This window comes from Macaca nemestrina, chromosome 17 (genome assembly GCF_043159975.1).
Source record: "Macaca nemestrina isolate mMacNem1 chromosome 17, mMacNem.hap1, whole genome shotgun sequence".
Classification (NCBI taxonomy): Eukaryota; Metazoa; Chordata; class Mammalia; order Primates; family Cercopithecidae; genus Macaca; species Macaca nemestrina.
Window position 1 is genome coordinate 7,319,780 of NC_092141.1, and position 13,703 is coordinate 7,333,482.

Sequence of the window (13,703 nt, forward strand, 5' to 3'; positions counted from 1 at the left end):
CCATCCTGGCTAACATGGTGAAACCCCATGTCTACTAAAAATACAAAAAACTAGCCAGGCAAGGTGGCGGGTGCCTGTAGTCCCAGCTACGCGGGAGGCTGAGGCAGGAGAATGGCGTAAACCCAGGAGGCGGAGCTTGCAGTGAGCTGAGATCCAGCCACTGCACTCCAGCCTGGGCGACAGAGTAAGACTCCGTCTCAAAAAAAAAAAAATTAGCTGGGCATGGTGGCACCTGCCTGTAGTCCCAGCTACTTGGGAGCCTGAGGCAGGAGAATCACTTGAACCCGGGAGGCAGAGGTTGCAGTGAGCCGCGATTATGCCACTGCACTCTAGCCTTGTGACAGAGCCAGACTCTGTCTCCAAAAAAAAAAAAACAATTTTAAAAAAAGTATATATATATATATGCACACACACACACACACACACACAAAGGGGCTGGGCACGGTGGCTTGCGCCTGTAATCCCAGCACTTTGGGAGCCAGGTGGATCACAAGGTCAAGAGATCAAGACCATCCTGGCCAACATGGTGAAACCCTGTCTCTACTAAAAATACAAAAATTAGCTGGGCGTGGTGGCTTATGCCTGTAGTCCCAGCTGCTCGGGAGGCTGAGGCAGGAGAATCACTTGAACCCAGGAGGTGGAGATTGCAGTGAGCTGAGATCGTGCCACTTCACTCCAACTTGGTGACAGAGAAAGACTCTGTCTCAAAAACAAGTAAAAATAAGAAATAACACAGAGGCCGTGAATCACTGTTTCAGAACTGGTATAGTACCTACATTTAAAAATATAAAATTGATATGAATATGCCTTTTATTTAATGTTTGGTACGAAAGTAACTATTAAGAAAGTAGCTTCAGGCTGGGCACAATGGATCACACCTGTAATCCTAGCGCTTTGAGGGGCCAAAGCGGGTGGATTGCCAGAGCTCAGGAGTTTCAAATCAGCCTGAGCAACATGGCAAGACCCCATCGCTACTAAAAATACAAAAAAAAGTTAGCTGGAAGTGGTGGTGCATGCCTATAATTCCAGCTACTTGGGAGGCTGAGGCATGAGAATCACTTGAACCCTTGAGGCAGAGGTTGCAGTAAGCTGAGACGGCACCGCTTTTTTTCCACTTAAAAAAAGAAAAGAAAAGAAAAAGAAAATAGCTTCATATTTATATTAACTGTGTAAGTGGAGAAAACTAAGCTATTTGTCCTTTGAAATGATTACAAAACAGCCTTATTTAAAAATAGAACTATCCTCCTGCCCCTTGCCTGGTTATAATAAATACTGTGTCTTATGAAGAAAAAAAAGTCAGACAGGCCATCATATGGTGGTGGTTTTGTTGTTATTGTTGTTATATAGCCACACTCAGCCACTCAGGAACAAACTAAGAGAGAGGAAGCATTTAACCAGCATTTTACCTGTCAAGAAAGACAGAAGGAAAGAGGAGCAAGAGAGTTCAGGATATGAAAGGAGTGATTATAATGCTGCACTGAAGACTTCAAGGGCAGTAAGGACAGGACAAGGGCAGGCAGTCTTGCTGAATGCCAGGGGTTCAGTCTAGGTCCACCCGCTCACTGAACAGAAAGCCAATCACTGAGACAACAAGTATTACCAGAAAAGAAAGGCTTTTATTGTGAGTGATGTCAGCCAGGAAACAAGTCTCAAATCCGTCTCTCCAACCATGAAAGTTAGGAGTTTATATAGCAGGGAAGAAATATAACTACGTGCAGGGAAACAGGAGTTAGGGAGAGGTAAGGAAAAAGAGTTGGTCAGCAGGCAGCAGCGGTCAGATGAGAGGTCCAGCATCTCATTGTCCGGATGCGGTGATCTGGAAAGTTTCAGCCAGCCCCACACACACACTATCTGGGAGACCTGATGATCAGTTTCCTGAGAAAGAAATTCAGAGAAGACAAATGTAAGTTTCTTGAGCTTTAAGACCAGGAAGGTCAATTTCTGTATTTCTTAAGACAACAATACAAAACAAAACAAAACTGTAAACATCAGTTCCATGGAAAATTTGGGCTGATTCCAGAAGGACAGTGGGAAAAGATAATGCAGAGCCCCCACAGTGTCCTCAAGAGATAAGCCCAACAGAATGGCTCTGTCCAGTCAAGGAAACTCTAGGGAAAGTTCAGAGTCTCTAGACCTTGCAGAATTTGCTACAAAGCAGCCATATTTAGGCAGGAATCTGTGCCAAATGCCTAGCATGGCCACCACACTGTCCATCAGAGGTATCCCCGGATAGAGCACAGGTACCATATTCCAGGAGGTTGGGACGTTGGCTGCAACAGCTGGAGAAGGTAGGTGTTTTGTTTTGTTTTGTTTTTGTTTTTGTTTTCTCTCTATTTCAGTTTGCAAACCATACTGGGTACAGCAAAGTTGACTGGAAGCAAGTAGAGAAGGATGTGAAGACAGCCAAGGAACTGCTGAAAAGCCCTAAGAACAACCAGGTACCTGTTGATGGCAAAGCAAAACCGGAGGTGGGATCATCTGTGAGGAAGAATGTTCCAGTGACTGGAGGATTTGGGAAGCTTTCTGCTTGGCATGGTGTCCTAAAGAGAACTCCTTCACTTCCATTCTGCCTGGTCTGTTTGGGTTTTTGTTTTTGTTTTGAGTTCTCCTTTTCTATCTCTCGTCACATTGTGTCAGTTGACTTTTCTAACCAGCAGCCTCTATACTGCATCATCGGATACTGAATCTCTCCTCCTCCTCTTCTCCTGTGCCTTCCTCCTGCAGTGGCAAACCTGAATGGTTTTCTGTAGGGATCTGTTGGTCCAAGTTAACTGATGAGGTCCTAACATGAACGTGATGAGGAGGGCAGAGCTGGAATGTTTTGCCCCTCCCTGACAACACTCCTCACCTGGTGACTTTGTAGGTTAGCCAGAACATTTCTTATCCCCCTATATAAGACACTTATCAGAACACATTGCAGCTGGGTGCAGTGGCTCATGCCCATTATCTCAACACTTTGGGAGGCTAAGATGGGCAGATCACTTGAAGCCAGGAGTTCAAGACCAGCCTGGCCAACATGGAGAAACCCAACCTCTACTAAAAAATTAAAATAAAATTCAAAAAATTAGCCGAGCATAGTGGCACATGCCTGTAATCCCAGCTACTTGGAAGGCTGAAGAATGAGAACCCTTTGAATTCAGGAGGTGGAGTGTATTAGTCTCTTCTCATACTGCTATTAAAGACATACCTGAGACTAGATAACTTATTAAAAAAAAAAAAAAGTTTAACAAACTCACCGTTTCACATGTCTGGGGAAGCCTCACAATCATGGCAGAAGGCAGAGAAAGAGTAAATATTTGTCTTACATGGCGGCAGCCAAGAGAGCTTGTGCAGGGGAACTCCCATTTATAAAACCACCAGATCTCATGAGACTTATTCATTCTCACAAGAACAGTACAGGAAAGACCTGTCCCCATGATTCAATTACCTCCCACCTGGTCCCTCCCACAACACATGGGGATTATGAAAGCTACAATTCAAGATGAGATATGTGTGAAGACACAGCCAAACCATATCATTCTGTCCCTGGCTCCTCCCAAATCTCGTGTCCTCACAATTCAAAACCAATCATGCCTTCCCAACAGTCCCCCAAAGTCTTAACTCATTTCAGCATTAACTCAAAAGTCCACAGTCCGAAGTTCCTTCCATCTATGAGCTTGTAAAATCAAAAGCAAGTTAGTTATTTCCAGACACAATGGGGGTACAGACATTGGGTAAATATACCTGTTCCAAATGGGAGAAATTGGCCAAAATGAAGGAGCTACAGGCCCCATGCAAGTCTGAAATCCAGTGGGGCAGTCAAATCTTAAAGCTCTAAAATGATCTCCATTGGCTCCATGTCTCACATCCAGAGCACACTGATGCAAGAGGTTGGTCCCTATGGCCTTGGATGGCTCTGCCCCTGTGGCTTTGCAGGGTACAGTTCCCCTCCTGGCTGCTTTCATGGGCTGGTGTTGAGTGTCTGCAGCTTTTCCAGGCTCATAGTGCAAGCTGTTGGTGGATCTACCATTCTGGGATATGGAGGATGGTGGCCCTCTTCTCACTGCCATTAGGCAGTGCCCCAGTGGGGGCTCTGTGTGGGGGCTCTAACCTCACTTCTCCCTTCCACACTGCACTAGCAGAGATTCTCCATGAGGGCTCTGCCCCTGCAGCAGACCTCTGCCTGGACATCCAGGTATTTCCATACATCCTCTGAAATCTAGGCGGAGGTTCCCAAACATCAGTTCTCGACTTTTGTGCCACCAGCAGACTCAACACCATGTGGAAGCTCCCAAGTCTTGGGATTTGCACCCTCTGAAGCCACAGCCTGAGCTGCACCTTGAACCCTTTTAGCCATGGCTGGAGTGGCTGGGACACAGGACACCAAGTCCCTAGGCTGCACACAACAGGGGGACCCTGGGCCTGGCCGAGGAAACCATTTTTTCCTCCTAGGCCTCTGTGCCTATGACGGGAGGAGCTCCCGCAGAGGTCTCTGACATGCCCTGGAGATATTTTCCCCATTGTCTTGTTGATTAACATTTGACTCCTTGTTACTTATGCAAATTTCTGAAGCAGGCTTGAATATCTCCCCAGAAAATGGGTTTTTCTATTCTTTTTTTTTTTTTTTTTTTTTTGAGACGGAGTTTCACTCTTTTTGCCCATGCTGAAGTGCAATGGCACCATCTTGGCTCACTGCAACCTCCACCTCCTGGGTTCAAGCGATTCTCCTGCCTCAGTCATCTGAGTAGCAGGGATTATAGGCATGTGACATCACGCCTGACTAATTTTGTATTTTTAGCAGAGATAGGGTTTCTCCATGTTGGTCAGGCTGGTCTCAAACTCCTGACCTCAGGTGATCCGTCCTCCTCTCCCTCCCAAAGTGCTGGGATTACAGGTGTGAGCCACCATGCCCAGCTGGGATTTTCTATTCTATTGCATCATCAGGCTGCAAATTTTCCAAACTTCTATGCAATACTTCCTCTTGAATGCTTTGCTGCTTAGAAACTTCTTCCACCAGATGCCCCGAATCATCTCTCTTAAGTTCAAAGTTCCACATATCTCTAGGGCAGGGACAAAAACTGTCAGTCTCTTTGCTAAGGCACAGTAAGAGTCACTTTTGCTCCAGTTCCCAACAAGCTCCTCATCTCCATCTGAGACCACATCAGCCTGGACTTTATTGTCCATATAACTATCAACATTTTGGTCAAAGATACTCAGTAAGTCTCTAGGAAGTTCCAAACTTTCCCACATTTTCCTATCTTCTTCTGAGCCCTCCAAACTGTTCCAACCTCTGCCTGTTACCCAGTTCCAAAGTTGCTTCCACATTATCAGCTATCTTTACAGCAGCACCCCACTCTACCAGTACCAATTTACTGTATTAGTCTGTTCTCACACTGCTAATAAAGACATACCTGAAACTAACCTATAAAGAAAAAGAGGTTTAATGGACTCACAGTTTCACATGGCTGGGGAAGCCTCACAATCATGGCAGAAGGCAAAGAAGGAGCTAAGATACGTCTTATATGGCGGCAGGCAAGAGGGTTTGTGTGGGGGAACTCGGCATTTATAAAACCATCAGATCTCCTGAGATTTATTCACCATCACGAGAACAGCACAGGAAAGACCTGCCCCCATGTTTCAATTACTTCCCACTGGGTTCCTCCTACCACATGTGGGGATTATGGGAGCTACAATTCAACATGAGATTTGGGTTGAGATACGGCCAAACCCTATCATGGAGGTTGCAGTGAGCTGAGATTGTGCCACTGCACTCTAGCCTGGGTAACCGAGCGAGACTCTGTCTCCAAAGGAAAAAAAAAATAAAAAACATTGTAAGATGACTCACCATGGGGGACAAGTAGATCCTCAAAGGTTGGCCCAAACTGCTGCTTTGGAAAAGAAACAGTAAGTGCATAGATACTTTGTTATGACGTGCTGCATGGAAAAGAACTAAACGCATTTGGCTTTAAGTATGAAATATTTTTGGTATCTTAGTGTCTACTTTCTTTTACAGTTGGTTTTAGATTACAGAAAGAGAGCTATTTATACCTGTTATTATTATCCTGACAAAAATGACAGCATAAGCACTATAATTGAAAAATCTGAATATAGAATGAATTTATGTTAAAAGTATCTGTTGCGCTGAAGGCATTGTATTTAGTGGGAAGGGCTTTGGGGAACCAACTGGTAGAAATATATCATGGAACGGTTCATTTTAGCAAAGCATTAAGATATTGTCCACAGAATGTTTTCCACCATACAGGTTATGCATTCAGTGGCTGTTTCAAAGGGTTTATTTATGGAAAAGCAAGCAACTTTAGGTGGGAAGGGAAGAAGTTCTTGAGTTCTTATTTCATAGAAAAGGAGCCATAGCTCGTTGTACTGATTCTACCATTTCTTTATTCAGTTAGTATGAAGTATAACCCTTTAGCCAGAATTTTTGGCTGGGTACAGTGGCTCACGCCTGTAATCCCAGCACTTTGGGAGACCGAGGTGGGTGGATCACGAGGTCAGGAGTTCAAGACCAGCCAGCCCAATATGGTGAAACCCCATCTCTACTGCAAACACAAAAATTACCCAGGCGTGGTGGCAGGCGCCTATAGTCCCAGCTACTCGGGAGGCTGAAGCGGAAGAATCACTTGAACCTGGGAGGCGGAGGTTGCAGTGACCCGTGATGGTGCCACTGCACTCCAGCCTGGGCGACAGAGCGAGACTCCATCTCAAAAAAAAAAAAAAGAATTTTTGAGAAGTATTATCCCAGGCATTCAGAACTGAGAAAGATCACACATAAGAAATACATTATTATCGTCATCAAATGTTAAAAAAAAACGTGTTGGGATCAATGGATTGGATAGCAATGTCCCACGCCCCACCATTTACTCATCTTTTCTCCTCTGAGTTGAAACTCCTCTTTGGTGAGCTACTGGATTCCTATATGCACTTGCATGTAGGAGACGGCTACTGTTTGGCTTTCCCTCCCCGACATCCCACCCCCAACACCGTCTCCACGTTTCTGTGAACTCTCCCCTCCTTCGCATGCGGTCACCACAGCAGCCATGGCATGACCTTTGGCTGCAATTAATCATGCCAGTATTAGTCAGCTGATCCAACAGAGCCAATCAGTGTCTTCCCCACTACTTTGGGGGGAACAGACAGAAAGAGAGAGAAAGAGAAAGAGAGAGAGAGAGGAGAGACTATTAGGTAATCACCTTAGATGGTCAGTTTTCTGTTGAAGGCACCTACTCCATATCTTCTCCTCTTCATCACTCTGCATTTCTGAATTTAATCCTATACTTTGTGCTCAACTTTTGTGTGCTCTGAAAGTCAGCTTTATCCTAAGCAAATCTGTATCTACTTTAAAAGACTGAAAATAGAAAAAAAAAATCTTTGCCAAATTCTTCAGAGACTGCTGTATTTACATATGGTTTAAAATCAAATGTCATAAGAACTTCTTGATTAAACTATTTCCCATTATTACATTTTTTATCTCTTCTACAGCATCATTTTTGAAAAGACTTCCTCTTTGAAATACTGCATCTATGTTCTTGTGTATTTGTTTCACCTTTCCACACTCAATTCAGGTGTATTAAAATAAATCTAACACTTTAATTTTAAAAAAGAGGTGGGGGGAGTAGGGAAAATCCACAAGCTATAAAACTAAAGAATTTGACATTTTGGGTTGGATGAAAAAATTAAAAAGCAAAAAAAAAAATTCAGGAGTGTTGTAAAGATTTGAACTGAGACCGGGCGTGGTGGTTCACACCCAGCACTTTGGGAGGCCGAGGTGGGCGGATCACAAGGTCAAGAGATGGAGACCATCCTGGCCAACATGGCGAAATCCAGTCTCTACTAAAAATACAAAAAGTAGCCAGGCATGGTGGTGCACGCCTGTAGTCCCAGCTACTCAGGAAGCTGAGGCAGGAGAATCGCTTGAACCCAGGAGGCAGAGGTTGCAGGGAGCCGAGATCACAGCACTGCACTCCAGCCTGGTGATTGAGACTCAGTCTCACCAAAAAAAAAAAAAAAAAAATTGAACTGAAGAGCAGAGAAGCCAGTTCACTATAAGAGGAAAAAGTGAGGCAGAGCCTCTGAACCTCTGAAAGAGGTAGAGGTCACACACAGAGAGAACTTCCCAGGTCCCTGAAAAAGCACCCATCCCCATTTTGACACAAGGCCCAGTTGCAACCCCACCCAGAGACTCCTGAGATGTTCTGCTGTCTTTCTGATAAACTCCCTTCTTTTTTTAACTATTTTATTTCAATAGCTTTTGGGGTACAAGTGGCTTTTGGTTCCATGGATGAATTGAATAGTGTTGAAGTCTGAGATTTCAGTGCACCTGTCACCTGGATAGTGTACATTGTACCCAATATGTAGTTTTTAATTCCACACCCCCGCTTTTATCCACCACCCCACTCAGCCCTTCTGAGTCTCCAAAGTCCATCATATCACTGTGTATGCCTTTGCATATTCATAGCTCAGCTCCCACTTACGAGTGAGAACATACGGTGTTTGGTTTTCCATTGCTGAGTTACTTCTCTTAGAATAATGGCCTCCAGCGCCATCCAAGTTGCTGCAAAATACATTATGTTGTTCCTTTTTATGGCTGGGTAGTATTCCATGGTGTATATATATATACCACATTTCTTTCCTTCTTTCTTTTTTTTTTTTTTTTTTTTGAGACAGAGTCTTGTTCTGTCGCCCAGGCTGGAGTGTAGTGCTGCGATCTCAGCTCACTGCAATGTCCGCCTCCCAAGTTCAAGTGATCCTCCTGCTTCAGTCTCCCAAGTAGCTGGAACTATAGGTGCATACTACCACACCCAGCAAATTTTTGTATTTTTAGTAGAGAGGAGGTTTCGCCATGTTGGCCAGGCTGGTCTTGAACTCCTGACCTCGAGTGATCCACCCACCTCAGCCTCCAAAGAAAGCGCTGGGATTAGAGGCGTGAGCCACCGCGCCCGAACACCACATTTGCTTTATCTACTTATTGGTTGATGGGCATGTAAGTTGGTTCCGTATCTTTGCAAATGTGAATCAGCCCACAATAAACATATGCATGCGTGTGTCTTTTTCTTTTTTCTTTTCTTTTTTTTCTTTTTTTTTTTTTTTGGAGATAGAGTTTCACTCTTTTGCCCAGGCTAGAGTGCAACGGTGCGATCTCAGCCCACTGCAACCTCCACCTCCTGGGTTCAAGCAATTCTCCTGTCTCAGCCTCCCAAGTAGCTGGGATTACAGGCATGCGCCACCATGCCTGGCCAATTTTGTATTTTTAGTAGAGACGGGGTTTCTCCATGTTGGCCAGGCCGGTCTTGAACTCCCGACCTCAGGTGATCCACCCGCCTCAGCCTCCCAAATTGCTGGGATTACAGGCGTGAGCCACCGCGCCCAGGCCATGTGTCTTTTTCGTATGACTTCCTTCTTTACTTAAGCTAGTTCTCACTGAATTTCTGTCACTTACAGCCAAGACAGCCTCAACTAATTCCCTGGATCCGTTTCTGAGGTACATTCCATGTCATTGACTCCTCTGCCCATCCCTATGCCTGTGCCAAGTGTGTTTTAATTATGTAGATCTATTGTGGGGAAAAGAAAGAGAGATCAGATTGTTACTGTGTCTATGTAGAAAAAGGAAGGCATAAGAAACTCCATTTTGATCTGTACTAAGAAAAATTGTTCTGCTTCGAGATGCTGTTAATCTGTAACTCTCGTCTCAACCCTGTGCTCACAAAAACATGTGCTGTATTGACTCAAGATTTAAGGGATTTAGGGCTGTGCAGGATGTGCTTTGTTAAAAATGTGTTTGCAGGCAGTATGCTTTGTGAAAGTCATCGCCATTCTCCGTTCTCGATTAACCAGAGACACGGTGCACTGCAGAAGGCCGCAGGGACCCCTGCCCAAGAAAGCCTGGGTATTGTCCAGGTTTCCCCCCACGGAGACAACCTGAGATAGGGCCTCATGGGAAAGGAAAGACCTTACAGGTCCCCAGTCTGACACCCATAAAGGGTCTGTGCTGAGGAGGATTAGTGAAAGAGGAAGGCCTCTCTGGGGTTGAGATAAGAGGAAAGCATCTGTCTCCTGCACGTCCCTGGGAATGGAATGACTCGGTGTAAAACCGAGCATACATTCTATTCTGAGAGAGGAGAAAACCGCCTTATGGCTGGAGGCGAGACATCGTGGCGGCAGTACTGCTCTGTTACTCTTTACTGCGCTGAGATGTTTATGTAAAGTTAAACATAAAGGTAGCCTACGTGCATGCACATTCAGGCACAGCACCTTTCCTTAAACTTATTTATGACAGAGAGTCTTTTGTTCACATGTTTTCCTGCTGACTCTTTCCCTACCATCACCCTATAGTCACATTGCATTCCCTTCGCAGAGATAGCAGAGATAGTGATCAGTAAATACCGAGGGAGGCCGGGTGCGGTGGCTCATGCGTGTAATCCTAGCAATTTGGGAGGCCGAGGTGGGCGGATCATGAGGTCAGGAGATCGAGACCACCCTGGCTAACATGGTGAAACCCCATCTCTACTAAAAATACAAAAAATTAGCCAGGCATGGTGGCGGGCGCCTGTAGTCCCAGCTACTCGGGAGGTTGAGGCAGGAGAATGGCGTGAACCTGGGAGGCGGAGCTTGCAGTGAGCCGAGATTGCACCACTGCACTCCAGCCTGGGTGACAGAGCGAGACTCTGTCTCAAAAATAAACAAATAAAAAATAAATAAATAAATAATGACTGAGGGAACTCAGAGACCAGCGCTGGTGCAGGTCTTCACTTGCTGAGCACTGGTCCCCTGGGACCACTTTTCTTCCTCTACACTTTGTCTCTGTATCTCATTTCTTTTCTCCGCCTCTCGTCTCCACCTTGCGAGAAATACCCACAGGTGTGGAGGGGCAGGCCCCCCTTCAACCTGTGATTATTTTAATATCTGATAGGACAAGTCCCCTTATTATTGTTCGTTTACGTTTTTTCTGCTGGCTACGCTTACATGTTTAGTCTTCTAGATGAATTTAGGCTCATTTTGTCCGATTCCAAAAAGACATTGCCCAAGAATTTTCATCTGCATAACCTTGAAGTTATAGCTCAATCTAGGGAAACTTGACATCATAGCAATATGGAGACACCATAGTCAAGAATCAGTTGACTGTGTGAAGTATTTTTATGGCCTTCATTAGAGTTTTACGGTTGTTCTCATCCACATCTTGCACATTCCTTCAGTTCATTCTTGAGTGTTTTGTGGTTTGGTTGCTATTGTGCATTCCCAGATTCTTACTGGAGATTGAGTGTGGGGTCTTGTAGTAGGCACCTGTGGTGTCCCATGTTGCACCCCCTTGACCTGCTGATTTTAGCCACAACAGAAGTAGACAGTTCCATGAGAACTCAACCAGGTTCTTGCGCTGAAAACAACCCCCCTCAACCATGAGCCACACTTTCTGCCCCACTGCCTGCCCCACTGCTTTCTCTAGCACCAACAGAAGCTTGCTCAGCCAACACGAGTACAGCCCAGACCTGCTGGGGAGTTCATGCCCATGGGGAATGGAAGCTGGTGGGTAAATCCTCCAGCCACCCCTCCTTCAGATCAACCATTCTGTATGCTTGGAGATGCTGGTGAGCCCCATCACCCAAAAAGTGCAGCAGCCTTGATAATGCACCTCTATTGGGCTTGCCTCCTTCCCCACCTCACTCCCTCCTCTTTTTCACTCCTGCTTTCTGGGATCAGCTCCCAAGAAAACTATCTCCCTCAAGTCCTTCTCTCAGGCTCTGCTTTTGGGAGACACCCGAACTCAGGCAGACCTCCTATGGGATTCTGGCTCATAGTGAGGCAGTTGAGTTTTATAGGAGAATCACTCGAACCAGTTGGTTTCCCCACTGCCAAGAACTATCACACCCACTCTACACAGCTGTTGAGCAGAGCTAGGACCAGTCTGGCCTGGAGTAGACACACACACACACACACACACACACACACACACACAGGTCCTGCTGTAACCCTGCATTCTTCAGCCTTGGGTGTGGACCCTCTCTGTAATACCTCTGAGAAGCTTGTAACTTCTTCACAGTACTGCAGTGTCCCCCTACCTGCCTCACCCCAAATTCAGACTCCTCCCTTTATACCCCAAGCACAGGTAACTTGAAGCAATAAAGGAGATTCGGGCTGGGCCCGGTGGTTCGCGCCTGTAATTCCAGCACTTTGGGAGGCCGAGGCGGACGGATCGTCTGAGGTCAGGAGTTTGAGACCAGCCTGGCCAACATGGTGAAACCCCGTCTCTACTAAAAATACAAAAAAATTAGCCAGGCGTAGTGGTGGGCACCTGTAATCCCAGCTACTCAGGAGGCTGAGGCAGGAGAATGGAGTGAACCCGGGAGGCAGAGGTTGCAGTGAGCCGAGATCGCGCCACTGCACTCCAGCCTGGGCGACAGAGCGAGACTCCATCTCAAAAAAAAAAAAAAAAAAAAAGATCTTACACGTGACCTCCCAAGTATTTCTATAAATTTGCACCATACACTCAAGACTCAATGTTCTGGGAGAGAATGCCAGGTGGATGATACCCATGGCACATGCCACCCCCCTCCCATACACCAGGGGGTGGGGAGAGATGAAGAATATGAATCTGTGGCTACTGGCGCCCCCTGAAGTATGCATATTATAAGGGGCTGTCTAAAATACAAATGATGAATGTTTACTATAATATTCTTTGCCCATTTCTCTGATGGGTTGTTGATGTTTTTTTCTTGTAATTGTGTATGGGTTCTTTATAGTCTGGATATTAATTAATTGTTATAAATATTGCAAATATTTCATCTGAGTCTATTGCTTTTTTCTTTTTTTCTTTTTTCTTTTTTTTTGTGACAGGGTCTCACTCTGTTGCTTAGGCTCGAGTGCAGTGGTGCAATCATGGTTCACTGCAGCCTTGACATTTCTTGGCTCAGGTGATCCTCCCACCTCAGCCTCCAGAGTAGCTGGGACTACAGGCACACGCCACCACGCCCAACTAATTTTTGTATTTCTTGCAGAGACAGGGTTGTTGCCCGGGCTGGTCTCGAACTCCTAAGCTCAAGTGATCTGCCTGCCTCAGCCTCCCAAAGTACTAGAATTACAGGCGTGAGCCACTGCACCTGGCCCCTCTTTTTTTTTTCTTACCATTTTTTTTGTTGTTGAAGAAAGCATAAGTTGGCTGTAAAAGCTTCCGCCTTCTGGATCTGACGGCATGCATGCCTGTGCGGCTGTTCCCCTCCCACTGCATTTCCAATAAGCTGGTAGGTAGTGCTAATCAGATTCTGTTCAAGGTTCTGTGACAACATTGCCCAGGCGTTACTGTGGCATCCCTACTGCATCACAATAGTAAGTACACAGTGTCTGCAAATGTACAAAACCTGACCTCCTCCTTCCTGATCTTTTTATCTTGATTTTCTTCTCAGGATCGACCTTCAGAACTACTGTGACAATGTGTTCCTTCTCTTCATCCTGTGTTTAGTGGAAATGTTTATCATCTCTCTCCATTAAGGGTGATGGCAGGCGTGGGGGGTTGAGATACACCTATGGGTTGCTCCTGCTGGGCAGAGGTGAGGTATGACTTGCTCCCATCCTCAGTTCCAGGTGCGCTCTCGGCATCCGTATGCTCAAGGCCTTTCCTCATTTTCATGTTTCCTCTTCATCCTCGTTGCACCCTCGAATTCCCCTCCCTTCCTTAAGAACCCACTTGAGGCTGGGCACAGTGACTCATGCCTGTAATC

The 13,703-nt window shown here is 45.7% G+C and overlaps 1 long non-coding RNA gene across 1 annotated transcript; it reads right to left on the reverse strand.

The window, feature by feature from the left end:
* Positions 1-1,577: 1,577 nt before the first annotated feature.
* LOC105473116 (uncharacterized) lies at positions 1,578-13,335 on the reverse strand. Its single transcript, XR_011615352.1, has 4 exons — positions 13,111-13,335; positions 7,188-7,342; positions 5,825-5,864; positions 1,578-1,875 (listed from the first exon to the last, which is right to left on the reverse strand). It is a non-coding gene; the product is annotated as an uncharacterized lncRNA (long non-coding RNA).
* Between the last annotated feature and the right edge of the window lie 368 nt (positions 13,336-13,703).